This window comes from Xiphophorus maculatus, chromosome 5 (assembly GCF_002775205.1).
Source record: "Xiphophorus maculatus strain JP 163 A chromosome 5, X_maculatus-5.0-male, whole genome shotgun sequence".
Taxonomy (NCBI): Eukaryota; Metazoa; Chordata; class Actinopteri; order Cyprinodontiformes; family Poeciliidae; genus Xiphophorus; species Xiphophorus maculatus.
This window is the reverse complement of record NC_036447.1, coordinates 14,471,305-14,495,669: the sequence shown is the minus strand read 5'-3', so window position 1 is coordinate 14,495,669 and position 24,365 is coordinate 14,471,305. Positions and strand designations below refer to the sequence as shown.

General features: G+C 36.2%; 1 protein-coding gene across 1 annotated transcript in view; it reads right to left on the bottom strand.

Annotated features, from left to right (window-relative positions):
• The window catches only part of ctnna2 (catenin alpha 2), a 313,802-nt gene that overhangs the window by 220,204 nt on the left and 69,233 nt on the right, over positions 1–24,365 (bottom strand). The gene's annotated exons all lie outside the window — the stretch shown is intronic.

The following is a 24,365-nucleotide window of genomic DNA, read 5'->3' as shown; positions in this document are numbered from 1 at the left end:
TGGTTTTTATTGTGTGATCACCTTTACCTGAAAATGAATGATATGGGGAAAATCGCTGTTGAAGACTAAAAAGAATGCCACTCACAACTTACCACCAATTGCTTGTAATAAAATTTAAATAAAATCTTTTCTCCCCTCCCCGTATTCAAAATTTTATTCACATACATAGGCATCAACGATTCATAAGCAACTCTGCACTTTCAAGGTAAGACTAATATAAAATGTCAAACTGTAAAATGGAAATACATGTATAAGGCAAACTTATTTTCTTATTTGGTTCACTTCATCCTATCCCCTCGATATGCACTGGAACTCAGGGGCTGGAAGCCTACAGGGCAGAATAATTTATGTTGCACTGTACCACTGAGCAGCGGCTTGTTCCTGCCACTGAAACAGCTTTGTGCCTATATGGTTACAGAGGAAAAACATCCATGATAACAGTATTAGAAGAGTAAACTGGGTTTACATATATGCCATCAAAAAATTATTTATATATGTAATTGTTGCAGTGTACAGTAATTGTGGCTGTTACGTGGGCGTTTTGAATATAATGCTGGGATAATTTGTCCTCCATTTGCAGGGTATACACTGAAATACTCATAAGGGCTCGAGAAAAAAAAGCTATGCAAATTGCTGTAGGGCATAGTCTACTTTGTCTCTTATTAAGCACTGCATGCTGAAAATATTATGTGCTGTAAGACTAATTTGACGTCTTAACTCTAACTTTAAAGTTTAAGAGCAAATTTGCGATAACACAAAGGATCCAGATGTTTTGTTTAGAAGCAAACCTTTTCCCTCTCTTTTATGTTTTTGACCTGAACGTGGTAGTGGTAATGTTTGAACAAAATGTTCAAATGAATTGTGTGAATTATGTGCAAAGTTCTACCTGTTTTGATGTCAACCTGCAGTCAACTTGCATATAAACTCCAAAAAAACTTGAGCAAGATATTTATTTCTGTTACAAATATGGATATTTTGACATAGGTTTTTTTCATGACCTCAAGAGAAAATTTGAGTGTTTGGTACTGTAAAAATGATTGATAATAGTTTAACCTCTTAACTACCACAATGATATTGATGTCCACACAGAACCTATGTATGAGATGAAAGCATTGTAGGGGCGACATTTAAAATAAACACTAGTGAGACGATTGAAACTACGATTGAAAGCACATCATTTAAGATTAGAATATTTTAATCAGACCAATGAAAAAAATTCTAACACAGAAATGTGGGCTTAAAGAAAAGTATGTTTAATACCTGCTTAAAGTATATTTCCAAGATGTACTTTTTATCTGACAAGTTCAAAGCATCCCATTGAAGGAAATGTAATTCCTTGCAACTAATGAAGGAATGCCAGTTCCTTCATTGGGCTGTAGAAAGATCCAGGACAGCTTTCTACTGCTCAGTGGTCTAAATCTGATGCCAAGATGTCCATAATTGTTGCTTTCAGCGGTAGTTGGGGGTCATGGGAGTCCTAACTGTTCTGCACCTATGCAGAACAGTGTTGCTCAAACTTTTTTTCCCGCAATTTTAGCAACTGTAGCTCATCTGTCGGACCAGACCACACAGACCAGCCTAAGCTGGTAAATGAGCCTTGAGAATTCATGACTATCACTCAATCGTCTAGCCATCACAATTTAGTCTTTATCAAACTCACTCGAATCTAAATGCTTACTCTTTCTTCTTGCCTCTATTGCATTTTTTGGATGAAAAAATATCTACTTAATGCTTAATACACAGCAAGCACCAGCAGGCACCATAAAGAAATAATAATTGCTATTCACTTCACCTGTAAATGGTCAAAATGTTTCACCTAATTGGTATGGGGATCATAGCTAAAATAAAACTGGATAGCAGTGGATAGCAGCCTGTGTAGCCTTAATCCTCTAAACACCCGAGTTACTGATCACTCATTCTCAGAGCACAGACTGCTGTGATGAAAAAGCTCAATTCCAAAACTGGAAACCAGGAGGCACTTTCAAATGTGTGTTTTCAAGACCGTAAGTCGCAAGCTTCCAGAATATGCACCATCCTGGTTTTAATTCAAAGCACGACAGGTGACACCAGATCACAGCAGAGCTTTAGTAGTCTACTGCATCAACTCAGGATTTATTTTAAGAAATGGCATCTTACAGAAACTGAAATGCGACAAACACATTAACCTCAGAAACTTTATCATTACAGTGTTAATATAACTGATTGTCAGGCATCTATGTGTCTGTGAGACTTGCTTCATTGAACTAGCTAGTGTGCTCCTGAGCAGGCGATTTCTCTTCCAGGACAATCTTACAAAAGACGTTTTAGTTCTCTGACAAAACTCAAGAATGTGTTACACAAGATATGTAAATGTTAACACTTGCCAAGGCTTTTCAGTCACACCTTGTGAGTGAAGGAGGCTCCTTCTGTTCGAGGGTGACGAGAAGGATTCTAGGTGTTTTACAAAGAGATAAAATCAGACAGCTGGATTGCCATTTTTTTAAGGCTGTAATTATTCTCCCAACTTCTGTACTGCAAATATCCTTCTGTCTATAGATAATATAAAGTAGTTTTCAGAAAGGATTAGGCAAAAGATGAAGCTAACAAAGAATATTTGCTGCTAAAATGTCAAAATAATTTTTCCCTGTATTCACACAGTTTAAATTAACATATTATTGTTTTGGGGCTTCTGATCTGCTTGAATAATCACCATGAAATAATTAATTCTTCAACTTATGCAACATAAAAACCATAATAGACCGTTTGTTTTCCCCAAAATGAACTCAAGATTGGTTTGTGTCTTTTGTTCAATAGAGCAAACATATATGTCTCCATTTTTCCTGTATTTGCTTGAAGCCTGTGAGAGTATGACAGGAGACATTTAGCGGAAGTGTGAGAACAGTTAGTTCTCAGTGAGAAGGGAATAAATCATGACAGAGCGAAATTGACCATAAACTTGTGTTAAAAAGGATACCCTGAACTATGAGATATCACACCTTCAGCAGCCTGGGGACATGAAAGGCAAGACTACTTCTCCTTTGGAAGGGCATGAAGAGCCATGAAAAGATAATCCAAGTCATAAGATTTAAGGTACACAGATAGAATACTGTTAGCTATGACTTCTGATTAAAAATATATAAAGCAAACTTAAGTACAATTTTGTTAAAAAAAATCAAATAAAAAGAAAGGAATATAGTATGAGTATATGAGTATATTTTATAATGAAACTTTTCATTCTATATTGACTCAGAAGAAAATTGATTATGCAAATCTGTAAAAATCAAAGTTTCTAAAATAACCTAACAGACTGACAGAAACTATGATGAACCCTGAAACTGGAGATGCCAGCAATATTTTTGATAAGCTGGTGCAAAAATTGCTGTACTTGCAAAGTAACATTTTCCTGGAGGGATTATTTCAAGTATAACTTCAGATGAGAGATTTTTCTTCTTCTGTTTGAGGTCAGGCCAATTGTAATTCTGCAAATTGAGGCAACTGTTGGTTCAACTTACAGTTTCAGTTGGTTAAACTATCTCATGACAAACAACATATTTCCAGCAGCTTATTTTCAGATATTTAGTGGTGTGAATTTTCACTTGTTCCATTTAGGGTCATTGCACATGATTACACTTGGTTATCTGTTGCTCTACAGTGGAGCACAAAGGGAGATATGAAAAGACAGTTGAGAAAGGGGAGAGATGGAAAAAGTGAAAGGCAATTTTATAAATTTAAAATCTTATATGTTCTCTCTGGTTTGGTTGTGAATGTTCACAGAAAGGTCCCATGAACTCTGATTGAATGCATCTTAATTCAACATACAGTTAAAACCAGATAATTGGATACACATAAAATGACCTATAACCTTATTTTGCTGACTGACAGAAACAGGACTAAACATTCACTGTTTAAAGTCAGCAAGGATGCACAAAATTATTTTCATTTGCTAAACAATTTTGGTTTCCTTTCAAAAACCTTTCAAGACTTTGCTGAATTTTTTGCCTATTCCTCTTAACGGGGGTTTTAAATTAAATACTAATGTTTTAGCCTGTATTTAAAATATTCAATATTATTTGGTAGCAACACCTGCCTGCATCATTGTCAAGTTATTTGTGTTGTATTGATTGCAGCACATGATGCAGATCTGCTCTTGCTTTATGTTAAGAGTCAACTTCTTGGAGTAGCTAAGCTAAAGTAATGCATACCTGCCTAATAATGCTTCTACAGTTGTTGTAACTGCTGCAGTGAGTTTGAAAAACTATTAATCTCACCTGAGGTACCAAACTGGCATCGTGTGGGGGAAAGTTTGACCAAAACTTACTGTACAGTATTTATTTGAGCATCTATGTTTGACCCTCTGAATAATGCAAATCCATGAGAAATTAAACCGTTTGCATTCATTTCTCTTTTTGAATTGCAGTTAGATCAAAAATAACTAAGGTCGGCAAACATATCAGCACAAAATGTATCCAAAGCACTCAACACTGTACAACTCCATAGTGAAAAATAACAAGAACACAAGAAAAACAGTCCTGTAATAATGTAATAAACAAATATACTAAATCAATAATAATAATAATAATAATAATAATAATAATAATAATAATAATAATAATAATAATCAAGGGAGAAACTCATAGTTAACTAATGGGTAAATATTCTGCAACATACAGTCTGGTTTAAACATTCATATCTTTTTCTGCTTTAATTTCCAAACAAACTAGCAAAAAACCTTCAAGCAGCCTTGTTCAATTCCAGAAAAAAAATCTGTGAAGACCTCATGCCAATATTTTATTGTACAAATGGGAATGTCTAAGTTTCTCATAAAATGGGCAAAGTTTACAAAGTAGCTGCTGCAACACACTTAATTAGTCTCTCTTCTGTTACCAACAGCAACAAGAACATAGATGACATAGATCTGAGTTTTAATGAAACATGAACGTAATGAAATGTGATATTGACAAATCAAGTAAAACCAAACTATATAATTGCAGCTGAATATACTGCATAGATACAGTTATACATACGACATGTTGCTTCAGACATGTGAGAACAGATGAATAGGAAAAACATAAAACTACAAAATACATTATAGACAGGAACAAACATAAAGAAACATTAGTAAACTGTCTTATGTAAGCCCAGTATGAATACTACATTTGACCCCATTTTACAAGTCTTTTCAAATTAGGTCATCACCGTTTCAGTACTCAGTAGAGCTATGAAAGCCATGTGAAACAATGCAAACTGCAATGAAAACAATAAAAAGCTTATCTGGGGAATTAGTTATTTGAAAAAAAGGAATAATTCATAAACTTCTAAAACATTTCATCATTAAGAAGTTATCAACACAGCCTTATGTATCTTACAAACATATAAGACAATAATTTTCTATTTTGATACTTAATTAATTGTATAAAAAGAAGTTAATCAATAAAACCTCTCAGTGATTTATTAATTGCCTACAGAGTTTGAGTCTGCTTTCTGACATGCGCCTATGCAATAACAAAGATGAGCATAGCAGTGCATGAAAGAAAAACAGATTGGTGGCTCGAAACCTTTGCTTTTACAAATACAATTTATTAAGTGTGGCGTGCTTTTGTATTCACTCTCCCTGAGTCGAAACCGTTTAGAAGAAGCAGCTTTTGTACCAATTATGGCAGCAAGTCTTTCACCAGCAAAACATCAGGTTTGCACAAACTCATTTTGATTTTTGCAAAAACAGTTCAAGACCAGTCATTCTGGATAGAGTGTCTGTAAACATTAATTTTCAAATCTTGCCACTGATTCTCAGTTGGCTTTTGGTCATGATTTTGACTAGGTAATTTTAAAAACATAAATACTCTTTGATCTAAAGCAAGGGTCTTCAAATCCAGGTCTTGAGGGTCGGTGTCCTGCAACTTTTAGACGCATCTCTGTAACAACATAACTGAGGCTAATAATGAGGTTGTTAGCAGAACTCTGGAAAACTTGACTAAATACTCGGGAAGTAATTGTGTCAATAGATTAAGACATGTTGGACCAGGAACACATCTACAAGTTGCAGGACATCGGCCCTCAAAGCCTATATTTGATGACCCCTGATCTGAGCAAGTCGTCAACCTTTATGTTTTTAGCAGTGATGGCATAATTACTTTGAAAAAGTAATTTAATCGGATTGCTGATTACTCCTTGAAAAAGTAACTTAGTTAGATTACTGATTACTTGATTTGGAAAGTAACTAAGTTACATTAAAAGTAACTTTTTAGTTACTTTCAGGAGCTGCTAACAACAACGCTCCGCCACCTGTGAAAATTACATTGATCTTTGCCAATACTTAATTGCAAGTTATTTTCTAATGGTAACATCAACAATGTACAGTATCTCCACTTAAAAGGTTGAACCGAAGGGGAAATTGTTCAACGGTAACAACAGTACAAAAACACCATTAGTAATTTGTGTGTTTCAGTATTGTCTGGAAAACTATAAATATGATTTTACCCCACCCCCGCCTTCCCCACCCACCACAGCGTCCAGGTTGTGCGTTACGGCCCTGCGTTTGTTGTCAGAGCGCAGTGCTCCTCCTGCCACTCCACAACTCAGATGTCCCGCTGCACTTGAGACACTTATCTTAATATTAATAATTATAATGGCGTTTAGTTGCACAACTTCACGTACTCGTTCATTCGTGGCTGTTTTCACATTTATTGCGCTGTTCATATTAGTCTCGATGTTTGCAGTTTTCTGGAGCGCAATGTGAAGCTTGACGTAATTCAGAGGTAATATATTAACTTGACATTAACAAAGACACAGCGGGAAATGATGACCAAAACTAACTGGATGTCAGAGAAATGTATATTTGCACTAATGATGTTTTTTAAAAACATCCCTTTTACATATTATATTAAATTGTAGATGATCAGCGGCTTTGCACGCCATCATGGAACCATAGCGTGTGCAGCAGGAACCCTAAACATCCAGCTGTGAGAAAACTAATACACCACTGTGAACAAACAGCAGTGGTCTGTAGTCATTTAGGCCTTTTTGAAATATTTCATTCAGTTGGAAATACCAGCAAATAAGACGCAGTAACCAAGGAACCATCAGCATTTGGAGGGACCAGAGATCAAACTGCTAGCAATGCAGCTGGTAAATAAGTTTATTCATCCATTAACAATACATTCATTAATCTTAGAAATCCAATAACATAAAAACATGATATTTTTCATGGCCTCTCTTTTTCTTGAATAGAAATGTGGTTTTAGAATTCAAATGGAGTAATGAAACTATCAAAAATCAATAATGCTTTAGAACAGAACTGAGAGGAATGGAGTCTATATAAAGTACACGATCTAAGAAAAAAAAACAATCTATTTCTCTAAAAGGTCAGCGAGCTACAGAACTGCTCAAAAAACACAATCACTGTTCTCGTTCTTCTCTGACACCGCAGTCACTCATATTTTCCCAATAATTCAGGGAATTACAAGCCAGAAGCCATGAAAGAAGCATTTCAGACCTTTTCTCACTCTAAGTAATCACTTTATTAGTGACACAAAGATGAGTTTGTGCTATTACATGGATCCAGAGGGTGTAATGAAATTTGACTCTACAGCAAAGTAGCAATAAAATAAAAAGGAGAAGTTGACTAAGAATCAATATGATATATACTTTATCTGTTTTGTCTGTTTCACAATGAATGTACAAAGGTTACAAGAAAGCTTCAGATCGATGAGTTAAAAGGAATTTAATCAATGATTTTCCGTGTCTTTTAAGTTATTTGGAACATGAAAAAATCTTTACGACGTTCTGTGTGCCAAATGTTATTTTTATGAGACCAACATTCTCAATTATTTCTTAAAAAGGTGCAGCTCATGTGTGAACCCATACAGTGAAGCACAACCTATCCAATCCATTTTACTCATCAAGTGCTTTACCGTGCTTTAGAACTTCAATGTATTTCATTGGGATTTTATGTTGTAGACCAACATTAAGTAGTGCATTATTGCAAAGTGAAAGGAAAATGATACAAGGCTTTCAACTTTTTTTCCATACAAAGGCACTGTAGAATCTCCCATAGTCCTAGCAGTTTAAGAGGGTTATTGTGGCAGCCTTTTGAGAACTCAGTAGGAAAAATAAATGGTAATGGAGTGACAGAGAAGTTACAAAGTATTGTTAGAATACTGCAAATACTTAGCCATTAGCTAATAATGATGCTTAAGTTGGTGTCTTCTGTGAAGCACTCTTCTGAGTTAGCACCAATTCCCAGTTTTTATTCAGATCTGAACTTGTATTTCTGTATTTCAAAATCTAAAATGCTTGGAGTGATCCCACCTAAACTGGATCACTCTAAACTGAACTGACATTCCCTCAGACATAATTTTATATAAATACATAATTTTTTGTATATATGAAAGCAGAAAGGGGATCAATTTTCAGTACTTTTCTGGTCTTAGGAATACCTAAGAATTAGAAGGTCAACATATGGATTAGTAAAACCTTGCCTCAGTCATTGTACAATAGTTACATGTTCCTTTAAACAGAGTTTGTGATTTGTAAAATCCTTTACTCTATGTATAGGTATACATGTATATGGACAAAAGAACCCCTAGGATTCTTAGATTTCTATCAAATATTGCTGAAATCTCGTTTCATTGTAATGAACCCAACATTGTGTATCGTCTCGTCTTGAGAGCTAGGTGTACTATTATTATCTTCCCACTCTACAGCTAATGGCAGACTGTATCATCAGAAAAAAGCTCCAAATAGGTAAAAAAAAAAAAAGCTCTTATCTGTATGCATTTACTATCTGGGTATTTTTTATTGGTTGAAATATGGATTACCTAAAAACACCATGAATAAAGATTATAGCACACTATGTACGGTATGAGTTTACATGGCACAACTTGCATGCTTGATTTTCCAGAACACTTAGTTCTATGCATGCCTAACTCCAGTATATGTAAGGGCTAATGCAGTTAGAGCCCAGGTCTTTGCTTCTATGTCTGCTCACATAATGATATTAGGGTTGATTCTACAGTTTGATCCAGCTATCAATGTCAATCATGTTAGCACTACTCAAAGCGGCAAGCCCTTAAGGGGTATTGGCACTAGGGGAAGGGAGGGGAGAAAATAAAGGCTGGCAGCTTTCTAATGCAATATAACTGGCAGATCTGAGAGCTTTTTATTATATTAATATGTTCCTGGATAATTCTATCTCATTTCCTAACATGACTTAGCTTAAAATCCCAATCAAAGTCTCATTTATTCCATCACCTCAATCGAGAATGGTGACCTGAAGTTGCTCAGACTGCTACAGTTAGCCAAAAACTATAGCAGTCTGAGAAGGATTTTTTTCTCCATTCTAAGTTCAAACCATAATTACCAAGGAAAGAACATTCAGCAAGAGCTACACATGGGCATAGCAAGTGTTGCACTTTGAGACTTGGTTTGTTATTGAATGGATCAGATAGTATTGTGAAGATTATTTCATTGTCTTCCTACCATAGACTTAACCCAGTGTAACCAAATGCTAGAATTAAAACAAGAATGGATTTTTTGCAAGTATTCATAACAGTGGGTTTATTTTCACTTGCCAAAAATTTCCTAAATCTTACAAAAACATGAAGCATGCAATTGCAGCTATATCCTTTGCAAAGTAACTTTGAATTTGAAGGACAACTTTTTATTAGTCAATAAAATGTACTGACGTATTGCTGTAAAGTCAATGACAACACAAGTGATTTTCTGCTGTCGCTATGTACTTGTCAAGGAAGTCATGTTAAGTTTTTTGTATCGCACATTTCAGCAACAGGGTCGTTCAAAGTGCTTGAATGATGCAAATCAATGACGTAATGCAATCTGTGTCACAACATCGCGATGACGCAGATTGCGTTAGCGCAATTGAATAACTAACTGAGTTAACTGTAATGTTTGATAACTATCTATTGGAAGGCTTGTAGATTGAAATAAAATGATTCTTTCATAAAGTGCCTCAAGATTACATTTGTAGTGAATTGGTGTTATGTAAATAAAATGAATTGAATTTAAGATGCAAACACATATTTCCTTTCAAAGTAATGTCAGGATCAGTCAATCAATCAATCAATCAATCAAGTGTATTTGCTTAGCAAAAGAGAAGGTCATTGGTAGGCCTTAAATTCCTACGAGAATGCATTTAATGGTATGAAAGCAAACATATTTTGAAAAAAAAGAGAAAACAAATCTATGGGAAATTGCAAAGATGAACAACTTTCAGTTACCTGTTCTTATATTTAAAAAAGAAAATGATTAATCAAATGTAAAAGATTAAAATCCAGGAATATTCAAAATATGCATATAAAAAGATTCAATCCTCTTTCAGTTTGTAAATATCTCAGATCTACATGTCTAAATAACCTACAGAAAAAGCCTGCATGACTTGATCAGTGGTTGCACTGGGCTGATTGACAGGAAACATGGATACAATAAAAGAACTTCCAGCTAAAGCAATGAAAAAGATGATAAAATATCTCCCAGGATCAGACTGCCATTTTATGGCACAATAAAGTAAAGTAGTCAATTGTTATACAAAATATGGTACGTACTCAAATAACCTCAAAGAAATTTAATTTTGCAATTTGACACCTTGAAATTGACCTTTGTCTCTTTAAGAAGCACTTGTTCTGACACTTTGCCTTCAGCATGTCATCACAATGCTTTTGTAATATCCCATTTATAATTGTTTTTAAGAGTCTTGGACTGAGCAGTAGTTTTTATGATAAGCTCAGCAGACTTGCAGTTCCAACAGGTGTTTGCTAATTGCTGCTGCTAGTCTGGTGGAGCTGAGCGGGGAAGGTGCCGACAAGGTGTGCTCTGTGAGGCGGAGGCTCAATTTGGTTGACTGCAACTCCATGAAGGAGAATTGTGGAAAGAGGCCACTTTGGAAAGAGGCAGCCCCAATTTGATGCCAAGAAATTCTGAAACATGCCTGAAAGTCAAATCAACATTTCAGGTAAAATCGTGATGAGGAAATAACATTATAACCTAATATAAAGCTCAAAAAAGTTGATTTTGCATAATGCCCCCTTCTTTCAGTTGTCATTATTGGTACTCAGCATTTCCAAACCTTGCTGATTTGTGAGCGTAAGTGCTAAGTAATGTCAATCAACACATTCTGCAGATGCTTGACATTAAAAGCTTTTTACTGTCTAATTACTAAAAGGCCTTAATTAGGGACCTGTTGTAGAAGTCCAACCTAGATTTGCCACAGTGCTGACAGTTCTAACCCTCAGCATGATAAGGAAAATGGTAGATTATATAAATGTAAAAATAAATGTCAGTTATGTAAAAGAAAATGTTTTTTTTCCCCAACGAGTAGTCAAATAACATGGGTGACTTTACTGTATTATGATCACAGTATAAGTAGGTTCTTTTAATTATAAATGCCACTTCATAACATGGAAAAGTCAGAAAAAATGCACTCAGTGAACTGGTGTGGTAAAGATGGTCTACGGCAGAAAATATCAATCTGACAACAAAAAGTAATTCAATATTTTCCATAGTTTTTATTGGCTAAAAGTCGTTTCCAAGGTTTCCCATATCACTCTGTAATGTTATTGTTATTATGTCCCATTTTATAGCACAATCAATTAACTGTTACTTTCAGTTCTTATAAAAATGCTATATAAAGATATAGACGATTCAAGGAGTTTTCAAACATGCATTAAAGGATCAAAGCAACACTCCAGGTATGTTTTTAAGGAGGGAATAACATTCTAATATGATGTAAAGCTCAAAAAAGTCGATTTTACACAATACTGTGTAAAATACTGTTAAATTATTTAATCTTACAAACGCAATATATATATATATTTTTAGAGGGGACCTATCAGACTTACCCCAGGTAGAAAGGTTCTTTAGCCTGGGGCAGAGACTCCAAGTTCTGTTTTGCATTCTTTTGTGCCTTTTGGAGCCTTGCCTATTTTTAAGGCTGACCATCTCTCTCAGAGATCCCCCTGCTGTGCTTCACCTTTTTCAGTCAGACTGCAGTTACTGCACTAGCATTTTGTTTACAATGAATTGATTACACCTGGGTGCTGCTTTTGATGTTCAAAACCCTGGAGCCATGTGCTCAGTAAGTGGAAGTTAGTAACCGTGATCATTATTTTATTGGTGTTTTGGTCTATACAATATGAGCGTAGCAGGCAGTTTTGGCAGACGGCTCTCTTGTGGGTCAGCACTACACAGCCACAGAATGGCCAATATATCAACAGAATCAAAGTCTGAATTGCAAACAGAAAAGAAACAGAGGGGCAGAGCGTAACACCAAAGTTTGTGATAGTTTTTATGATAATTCAACTTTTCATTACTTGACCCAAATGAGTAGTTGATCAGAATGTGTACTCTTAGGAAGAGACAACCAATCCACATCATTCATGTCTTTTTCTTTCTTTCAGATTTGGCTTTCACATTTGATGCCTTAATTGTCCATTTCTGAAGGTAAACAGTTTGATTCTTTAAAGACAAATTGACCCAATCAACATTTTCAGTCTAGAAAGCAGAAATGTCTCAGTGTGTCAATATCTCTCTTCTCTCAATATTGGTTGCAATCTAAGCCAATAAGTACCTAAGTGGGATATTTGACTTGGAACCAACTGCTGATTACTCATTCACCAACTCCATTCAAAACCAGATTTTAATAAGCATTTGATTTGTTTCATACTGTTAAAATGATTAAAACAATAGTACAGATCCCAAAGTTAATTGTTTCCTGTCAATATGTTGCATGCTTTCATTTTCTGTAGGTTAAATTGCCATAATGGTAACTTTACTTGTTTCATTACAACATTAATCAGGCAGTGCTGCTCATGCAAATGGCTGCCTCCAGTTTGCTGGCCAACACAGCAAAAATGAATGATATTACATGTGTTCTTAAATCACTGCACTGTCCTACTGTTTTAACAGCACTGTACAGTCTTGGGTCGAAATACATTGATTAAATTTTCTCACATTTGTTAGAAGCATGTCAAGTATGATCCCTGTGTCTAATGACCTGAGGAGTACCTCAGCTCATTAGACACCTGCTTACATCAGATACATCCAGGAATAAACTCTTATTTTACAGATGTAGAGAAACTGTTGGCTCCATAATTTCTAAGACTGTTTACTCCAACTTTTAACTGTTTTTCATGTAAAGAACACTAGATTGCCTTTTGTACAAATGACGCTATTTGAAAAGAATGTCTTTACCTATAGTACATTAACACTACATAGTCTTAAGAAAATGCAATCACTAAGCACTCTAAATTGCTTCAATTTACAGAGTATAGACAGCCTCCACTTTCAGCATGCCTGTTGCTGGATGTTTGTCACACTACATGGAGCCACTGAGTTGAACCACATTTACAGACAAGGTCTAGATGACATTTGTGAGTTGATTATTTTAGCTGTCTTCCACTTACACTAAGATCGAAGTAATGGACATAAATAGTCCAAAGCCTATGCCACAGGTCCTAACTAGATTGAAAGTTTTTACCTGCAAAATGCCTCAGAGGGATGTGTCTGCAAGCCAACCTTCAATGGCTGATAAAACTAAGTTGTTTAAAGTAAGTGGTGTGCTGGTGCACAGTGGACTGCAGCTTGTCGTGCGGTACATTAGGAGTTGACAGATGGGAGTGAGAGTATGGGGAACCAATGATTTATTGCTATGTGTACGACATTTAAAGTGGTGGGAGTGCTATATCTGGAGGGGCAATGATGTAAGAGGAAATTAGTGAAAGAATTAAAAAACAGCAGGAATAACACAAAGAAACCAAACATGTATTCTTGTATTAATTTTGCTCAGTTCATTTGCATTAAAATATAATTCATTATTAAACTAAAAAACAGTCTGAGATACTGCACGCAACAAGTGAAAGAGTGAAAGAGAGATGAAGAAAAAAAAACAACAGCTCTTAATAGTTGACACTCAGTATAAATGATAAAGGAAATAGCTATGAGTGTTTGATAGATGTCATATTTCAATATGCAAGTGGATTGTACTGGGAGACTTATCTACATGTTATACAGGGTATTTCCTCCAGTTGATCTTTTGTAACATTTTGTCATATTACCACAAACCTTCCACCACCTCCGCTTCCAGCGCCACAAGAGCAGGCAGCCTGTTCCAGCAGCTCCTACTCAATCCTGAGTTTTCTCTTATTTATTTTTTTCAGATATGCTGTGTGCCATCTTGCTTTTCACACAATGCAGCTGACTGTTATATATGGACAACTTTTTTTTTAACAGTACTTGTGCTCTGAGAGCAGCCACGGCCCTATCTATTGTTTACACCAAAGATCAGCTGTTAGCTCTCCATAGTTGTAGCCCATTAAGTGACACAATATTTCCTGCAAGGTGAGGAGGAAGCGACTTGGGACCTGTACTGTCATCAAAATATGGAGGAGAAGGTACAGATACACCATCACATCCATCACAATGAGAGGAGGACTTATTGTATGCCAGGACTAAAGAGGTATACAGCTCATCAACTATACTTCGCCTGGGGGGCTCAGATCACAACTTGGTTCAGCTAAAACTTGTGTATAGGTTTAACCTGTATGTAGACTCCTTCTGCACAGAGAACCAGCTGTGAGACACACAGTAAGAATATGGTCTGAGGAGACTAAAGAAAATATGAGAGACTGTTTTAGCTCTGCTAAGTCTAGGTTAACCCTGGAATAAAGGGTCTCCTCAAGGAGAAGAAGAGATCCTTTAGATCAGTAAACTAGAAAGGGTAGCTGCAGGAGAACAAAATCCGTGGGGTTTGGAAGAGCCTAAGGAGTCAGGTTTGATCAGACACTCACTCCTCCCCAAGCCCAGTCCCCCCTGCGCAATCCCACTCATTTGTGATGACTGCCTGCTTTTCTTTTCTGAATTTCACACCTGTCAGTTCTCAGCCATCACATACTCCTTCAGCTTAGGGAGAGGGTGATGTACCACGACTTTGACTTTGAGTGGACTCTTGTACATACCTGGGTGTTCCCCTGAACAATAACCTGGGCTGGAGTTATAACCCTGATGCTCTTTACATGAAGAGCCAGAGCAGACAATACTTACTAAGGAAACTGAAGCCTTTTGGATTGAAGTGGATGCTCTTTTTTGACACTGTAGTAGCATCAGGCATCTTCAGTGTAGCTGCTTAACAATTCTGGCCTCCCTTCCCTCTCCTTCCTCTGAACAAGTGCAGGTGATGGGAGACAGAAGAACCCTGGCTACTGTTGGACAATATCTCCCTCCACATGCATGAACTAGAGTGCTCCTTTGGTGACAGACTGCTGCATCTTAGGTGCACAAAGGGGCATCATTGCAGATCCTTTCTCCCAGCAGCTGTTAGACATAATCATCACTATTTACATTACTGCTGTTACTTGCACAGCTTTCTTCTTGTAAATAGTATATTGATGTCTTCTATTCACAAACACTGTATAAATTTATATCTTGTACATTTTAAAATGTACAAAATATGAATGTTGCACATTTCTTTTGATTTGAGTATGCCATTTTTAATTACTGCGTAGTATTTTTGTACTGTATATTTATCTTTACTGTACAGTCTCAAATTTTTCTGTCTTTAATTATTTTTACCTTTTGTGAAAATATATGCCTAGACTTAACATTCACTTCCTGCTTATGCACTTGATTTTTTACACTTAGCCTGTTTTGCAAATAAAACTCTCACCAACTTTAGTAGATGTTGGTAACAACATACTAGACTTCTGGCTGTAATTGCAGCGAAAGATGGCAGTTGGTCTTTAACCAAAAGAAAGTTTGTGGCTGTAAAAAAAAAAAAAAATTGTTTCTCTTTTAAAGACAAATACCTTACGCTGTTTTTCTGTTGTATTTGCATATTTGTTAATTAGAGTTTTAGAATATCACTTTAAAGTAAACTGTAATCCTTTGAGACAGAACTTGTTCTTCACTCTAGATAACACCCTCCAGCAGATATACACACTCACACACACACATTTATCTTTAGAAAATTCTGCAGGGCTCCACTGGCTTTCTTTGCATATCTTACAACTGTTCCCTACTGTGATCTTAAGGTCAGTATGTTGCAAATGGCCATATGTTGCAGAGAATTATCAAAACATGTTTTGTTCTGTAGTATTGTGTTTTCTTTAATTTGAGCATTTTTTTTTTGTTCTTGCATTTGTTTTGTAGACAAGTAGTGGTGGAGAAGCAGAGAAATGTTTCTCAAGAATCTAAAATTATCAAACACTACATCCTAATTTGTCTCCAGGCATTTTAGAAAATATTTGACAATTTTTTTCTTTTACTTTTTTACTTAATCAAAGGTCTGCAATAAAATAACATATAGCAGCAAACAAACATAATAATAATAAAAAAAAAGCACAACATTGTTTGTTTTGTAAAGTTATCTACTTGGGGCCGCCTACATGAGCTTAGCTTTAAGAAAAAAATGCTCTGAATATCAGACCAGGGGCCATCTAACTAGTACCATGGTTAGGATTTTAGAGAATCTTTTTTCCTTTCTTTCCTTTTTACTTGAATTTTAAATTCTAGTAGTCACTTCTTTGTGTTTTTTACTGAGACAAGCAGCAGAGCGAATGAGATAATATAGTTAAAGCAGATACAACTGAATCAGATATCTATGTATATGTATGGTATAAAAAAACATTACTTTGTTCATGCCATTCATTAAATCAGACTAAATTTACTGTTTATTGTCTTAGGTTATTTTTGGATGACCAATATTATTTCTAGTGTTAAGTTGAGAATTCAAAATTCTTGAGTTATTGAGTTGTCTTTAAAACATTTGAGGAGGCGTTGCAGACTGGTGTAGACAAACATGACCTCAAACTGGCCCATTTCTTGACTGCAGGTATCAATGGATTTGTAGTTTGACGGAGAGCCAATCAGGTAGACAGAGCACCAATTTCTGATTATGCCATTTTACTCTGCATCATATTCTGTCATTCAAAATAGAAAATATTTTTGGTAAACCTAACTGACCTTAAACAGGAAAAGTTTATCTGGATTTAATTAATGTCATTGACAAAAAAAAGTTATACCTTTTTAAACGGTGTTTGCAAATATTTAATTTTAACTCAGTAAGAAGACATACTTTGACACATGTTGCCAGTCAATGTGTTATTAAATAACCCAACTGTTGCTAGAGCATTCTACATGGCAACTCTCAGAGGAGCTATGTGAGCAAGAAGGCCATCAGTTTCCCCCTAATGATCCTCCTACCTCACAAGTCCTGTTTAGTTTTATGTCCCACATCCAACTTAGTGTGACATTCGCGTGCTGGCTATCACACTCCCTAAATCCTTCTCTCAGCTGTACACAGTTTTGCAGAGTTGCCCTCTTTCAGCTGTCATGGCTCTTGGCTATGGCTATATTCTGCCCAGGCTCCCTTGACCCAAGCTAGTAATGCATTACGCCCCAGATCAATTGATAGATTCTCCCTGTCTGAGCTGCCGTAACTAAATCAGCTGCTCCTGATGATTCAGCACCGGCCAGGGAGCCGGGCCTGCTGTCACCAATCACAGATCACCAGCAGCCGAGACAGGTATGGACATTCTCCTGTCACTTGAACCTAATTTATTGCCCGCTACCACATTGATTAACCTTGTGCTGTGGTTCAAGCTTCCTATAAAAATTTGTGTTGGTAAGGTGGGGCACTTATGAAGACGGAAGAGGAAACATAAAGGCAACAGGATGCTTACATTACTTTTGTAAACATAAAAAAAAACAAAAAAAAAAACATAATATACGCAGCCACTCTTTCAGACTTTTGGTGGTCAATCATTGCTTTGACAAACATGTGTTAGCTATCATTATGTACTGAAAAGAAAATATTCAGCTGCCTCCTTTACAGACCAAGAAACTTTCTCATTGCATGTTATGATTAATTCGTTCAATCATTCCTTTTCTATAGCCATTTCATCCTGCTTCTGGTTAGAGAGGGATGGAGCTGTCATCAGGTAAAAGAGAGGGTACACCCATCACACACAACCATGCAGACACACTTTCACTCCATTGATGAAATAAAAAGAATCTCCAACATGGACACTTTTGGTCTGGTGGAGAAAATCGAAGAACCAAAAGAAACCCTGGGCATGCTATGGGAGAACATCACATCTAAACATTGGTATGACACCACAAGATAAGATGTGAGATGGTTTGCTGTGTTTTACTAGACATAATGCAAAACTTAAGCAAACTCTTGTAAGTTTTGGACTCTGGAATTTTGTAAGAGATGGGACCCGATCCAAGTCGACTGAGCTTCCCAATATGATAAGTTTTTGCAAGCAATGCACAGTATGTCACCATTAACATCAAAATTGGGGAACATTAATGTGGGAGTCAGTCACATGGTATTTGTATGGGCAGTGGCCGCTTCTGATATGGGCGACATGGGTGTATTTTTCATGCTAATGTAATATTCAGCTAGTTGAACAGAGTCTTACAGCAGCAGATGTTCACATCAGACATTGATGACATTGCCCAAAATGTTAATAGTCACAGAGAGTGATGGAATATGAGAAACAGAGGACAGATGAAAATAGGCATATTGCAGCTGCCATCATCATCCAACTCTAACAATAAGAATAACTCTCAAATACAAACAAAAACCATACTTGTAACATTCACTAAAGAGATAAGATCAGTCCTGGTTAATTATTTACAAGATGGCAGTGGTACAGCATAACTCAATGTGCTATTCTGAGCACATTGAAAATTCTTGTATTGGCTTAAATTGCAATACATATTGCAGGTATAGGGAAAAAATGCAATGTCATTTTTATTTTTAAATATATATTGTGCAGCCCTAACTTGAATCCCCATCTAGATGAAGGAGTGCACTCATCATATACTTGCTCTGGAGAAGTACTTGATGAATTAGCCTTGGTGCAATTAGTTGGTCTTCATTAAACGTATAACATTTTACAAATAAGTATAACAAATTGAATTTGACAATGTGAAATTGAATCTATGGGATTGGATTGGGTTGAATTGGTTACATATATCCTTCTGGATATAGAATGGAATTGGTTACCTTTTAAGCCATATTTTTATCAATAGAACAAATAAGCAATGTGTTCAATTTGTTCTATCCGTCTTTCTTAATTGGAAATACAGAGAATACTTTTCAAATCTGTTTTTTCCAATACTTTCCAGAGAGCTAACATAACACTATACACTGGAAATTGTATTGGGTTAATATGAGCTTTAGCAAGGTAATTTGGATTATAAAAGAATGTTCTTTTCTTTTTCCATAAATTAAAATAGATCAAAAATAAAAAAAATTAAGTTTCATATTTCAATCTATTTAACATTGCTCTTTATGAGCAGGTCCATATCAATATTCTCTTCTGAAATCATTCCAGGTTGCTGATTTAAACTTATTGGGGTAGTTGAGCTAAAAAGGGAAGCATTTTGTTTGTAATGCTTCCATGATTTACTCTCAGTTCTAAGCCTGGACAGCCAGAGGCTGTCAACAATCTCCCAGCTGTAGCCTCTGAAACACAACTCATGGGCCTAATGAACCAATGCACAATTACTTCAGGAAAAAGCTGGCTTGACTTAGGAGTAGAAAAAGTATGTGGGTGTTCAGAAACACTATCTTGTTTTTATTTTTTTTTTAAGGGTGACAGGAAAGAAACATCTATGAAACATTCAAACAACAATCAAAAATCTTCTGTGTTTTTATTCCCTTAAACAAGATGTATCTATACTATTCTACTGCATGTTTTTATGTAGAAATACACCAACAGATGGAATAATTTGACAGTGTTGTGTAAACAGCATGTCTGTTTCAAGTCAAAGAAGCTCCGATTATTTTGACATAAAGTGTAAATGTAGACGGGTGCCTGTCCTGTTGTTTCTCAAGTCAAAAATGTCCGATTTCTCCAACTGATCTGACTAGAGCAGTCCAAACCAATTATAGTAATGGTTTCCTTCTGACAGCAGGAAACAGCAGAATGACAAGAAACTGAAGTTGCTGATACCAAATACAGCAAAAGATGTCCTTTTTTTTTTCCCCTGAGCATGTTTCGTTCTATTTTAAGCCTATGCTGTAGATGGCTTATTTCCATTTTAAGATTATGCAATCATAAAAACTGAATTGCATGAGACTTGCAGGGAAAAAAGGATGGTGCTGATAACATAAAAATTAACAATTTAATTAAAAATAAGAAACATTTTCCATATGCATTACCATAAACACTAACCAACACCTGTGTTCATTTTGTAGCACTCGTCTGTTCACTGACAATTTAGAGAATTTATAAAAGTTGTATAACTGTTTACAATTGCTAATTGTAAACTGGCATATTATTAAGTATCTCTAAAGGATTAATTCTCCAATTGAATAAGACAATAAATCAATTCAAACTATCCTTTGAGTTACAAATTGGTCACAAGTGGACTATGAGTCCTTATGAGCAGCAGCCTGAAAAACAAATACAAAAAACTTCAAATGCATTTTTCTTAAAATTAAATTGATTTCTTTAAGCTGTGTTAAGGCTCACCTACATTTTAGGAATTGTTTATTTAGAGCTCAGCTTATCAGTCTTAACATCTGATTCCTTCTTTGAAACAGCAGCTGAGTTAAAAGCCTGCTTAGATATCACAAATGTTCTCAGCTTAGCCCTAAGTGACTAACTCTAAAGTACTAGAAAGAATTATTAATACATAATATTTATAAGCAGAATTACTGCGTTAAGTATTATTACCACACAAGCAGCTTTGTTCACAGATGGCCATACTTCAGGCTACACCAACCAATGCAGACTCCAAGTGCAATCTTAGTAGGACAGATGATGATGCCATTGCTTCTAATGAACCAATAAGTAACCAGCAGCAGGCAAGCGAGTGTTATTTCTTTACTGTGACTGTATCTGTAAGAAAAAAAAGCTGTAACTGTCCAAGTACTGCAAACAAGAAAGAAAAACGGTTAACGGTTAACCAGTGATCACTGTATGTCAGCTTACATCTGGAGAGATAAAGCAAACCACTCTTATGACAAATGCCTGTAGATTGCAACTAACAATGACCACTCCAAGCATGAACAATTTATGATGGGCATTTGTTTTGTTTCTTTGTTGTAGAAGTCTATCTTGGCAAAGCCTTAGAAACATTGTTTATTTCCCTTTAAATAGAGTCACATCTGTAAGTAAACTACATTTGTTAGGTGAGTTTTGGAAGATGGGTATTTAGGTTGTACCCACAGCCAAGTACCTAATACTCATACTAGCTTGGTCACACACTGCTGCGAGATCGCACCATACGCTTCAACCAGCATTCGTAACAAGTCAGCCTATGTGGTTGTGTTGGTTAGACTGTCAATGACGGCACACAGAAAGCTGATCACTCAAGTGTTTAATGGGTGTTTAATGGGACAATATTAGAATGCAGAACGTTCTAAGATTGTCATATGGGGGAAATGGGGGCAAAAAATCGTGTAGTGTAAACTGGGCTTTTCAAGACAAACGGCACAGTATTTTCCGCACTATAAGGCGCACCACATTATAAGGCGCACCTTCAATGAATGGCCTATTTTAAAACTTTTTTCATATATAAGGCGCACCGCATTATAAGGCGCATAGAATAGACGCTACAGTAGAGGCTGGGGTTACGTTATGCATCCATTAGATGGAGCTGCGCTAAAGGGAATGTCAACAAAATAGTCAGATAGGTCAGTCAAACTTTGTTAATAGATTACAAACCAGCGTTCTGAAAACTCCGTTCATTCCCAAAATGAACAGCTGTTGCTTCCTCCACTTCCGCACCATTGATTGTTCATGTTAAATTCTCTCGCTGCTGCTCTATGGGCTCTTTGCACTTCAGCTTAATGATGTACATCGATCCGAAGCCCTGACAAGTAAACTGGAGAAAGGTTTTAAGATGTTCGCCTCGTTATACACAGATACGAAGGTGAGTTTTACTTTCTTTAAACTTTGTGGCTAACATTAGCTTTAGCTTATGCTAGACATTTTTCTTGTAAAAATGTGCTATTTAAGTATCTAAACATTTTTCATCATTCATTAACGGACAATGTTTTTACCTTGTTTTCAAGTATATTACGTGGTTTATTGTTGTTAGTGTCAGAGACCAAGTAACGGTGATTTTACGGTTCAGGCTTTTTGCTTCTGAAGCACAACAAGCCCATAGCTTAACAGCTTAACTAGCTTAACAGTAGAGCAGCTCTGGTGTCGGAGTTCTAGTTCAGCTGACTGTTCAGGTTCAAAGTTGTTACTTTTAGAAAAATATGGCCGTGTTCCTTAAGGTCTCCGTGTTACTTCGCTTTATTAGTTTTGCATGCTTCTTGTGAAGCAGGACAGTGTTTACAGCAGTGTGTACAGGCGGATCAGTAGCTCGGCTGTCTGGCTCTGGTCTGCTCTCTCGTTCCCATAAACGCTCTTTCAGGCTGAATACAGAAGTGATTCCATGGAAATAACACAGGAGGTTCCTTTACCTTCTTCTTTAGGCTGAAGAAGCTGATCCAGAGTGAAGTGAAGGCTGTAAACTTTGCTGTGTAGCGTTAGCTTTAACTGGTAGCGACGAATATCTACAAGCCACCGTCTTCTTAATTCAGGATCGCTTGGAAATCCATGAAAACTTAAAAGCCCATTATATTAGGAAGACAGCAATGTTCATAGTATTGTTTTATTTGCTTCTGAAATAAGACTTTGTCTTTTCTAGCTGTCATGGTAACTCAAAGCGAAAAAAGAGAGCCGCATTTGCGCATGCGGTTGTGACGTCAGCGCGGCAGGTGCAAAGAGCCCATTCCAGTGTTCTACTGTGTGACTGATCGCCTTGAGCTTAAACTCTGCGTCATAAACGTGTCTCTTTATAGGAGCCATTTTGGGGTCTTTACACAAAACCCAGCGTGCACTGCTGGCTGCATCGGCGGTTGCTTTCCCCTTTTCTTCTTCTACGGGGAAAATAAAGTCGGCGGCTTCTTACCGTAGTTGCGAGACCTGTTGTGGCTCAATATTGGTCCATATATAAGGCGCACCGGATTATAAGGAGCACTGTCGGCTTTTGAGAAAATTGAAGGTTTTTAGGTGCACCTTTATAGTGCGGAAAATACGGTATTTCAAAATAGCTTATGTTTTATAAATAATAATTAATTTGATGTTACAAGATGAGCGATTATTTCTGTTAACGACCTGCCACGAAGTATAAATCAGATTTTATCTTTTGTTTTGAATGTCTGTTTTATAATATATTTAACACCAATGACAAAAAAAAAATTGTTTAATTGTTTTTCTGCAAAATTCACCAACTGCACAATTCTTGTTAAGTAGTGTAAGACAAGTAGTATTTAAAAAGAGCAGAGGAAATCTTATGTTTTCTGAACAATAACAATATCTGTTGTTAATCTGTTGCTTAGAGATTTTCTGGTAACCAAGTGCCAAAGTAAACATCTGAAAAAAAAATCAGAAGGCAGTGCATTAACATTAGCATAAACATTAGCAATGAATATATTATATATATATATATTGAATATTCTTTCTTTTTCCAACTGGCAAAAATGTTCTTTGTGTGTGGATGTTGTTACTAAAAGCAATAATCAAATGTTATTTTCAGAATCTGTGAAGTGCTTCAAATGACTTCAGAGGAACCATAAAAGCTGTAAGAAAACGATTTTCAACATGTTGACATATCTGGCTTATTGAGGTGGTGAGAGAAAGCAACACTTTGCTAGATACCGGGAAGATGGAACAAAGTCTTCCTCCAAATATTTCTCCTCATGGAAGGAGGGCTCAGAAAAATACTGAAAATGCTGGTCATTTGTCTTATATTATAGGTTCTTAAGTAACTTTAGAGTCAAATGAAACATCAGGAGCAGAAAACTGGAGCTAGAATAGAGGCCGCAGAATCCTCAATGGTGCATAACAGGCTGTCCTGCATTACTGAACTCAAAAAACATAAAAACATATATTTTTACATGTATAGATGGCATTTTCCTAATTCCTAACACAGTGATGTGCTGAAAACAGACATGATCCTCATGGCATCTATTCTCAACACATCAGAGCTGACTTTTACCAACACCTCACCTTGCACTGTCATCTTTGGTCATCATCAAACCTGCTTGCAGCAGCACTCTGATAGAGATAATACCAAAGGGATTCACAAAAAGTAACAGATGGTAAAGGAAATTACCAATATACTTTACAGACTCGGGACTTTGCACTTGATAAAAACATAGAGCGAGTGGATTATTCATTTTCTTTCATCTGCCTTCAGATCAATTCAAGAATAAACAATCCAGCATCACCTATATACCTAAGGGGTTCTTTTCCATGTATATCATATACAATGTTTGTTCCTTAACTCCTGAAACAGATAAAGAAAAACCCAGCAAAGCCCAACAGGAGCCTTAGAAAAGGATAAGCTACACCTACATGAAA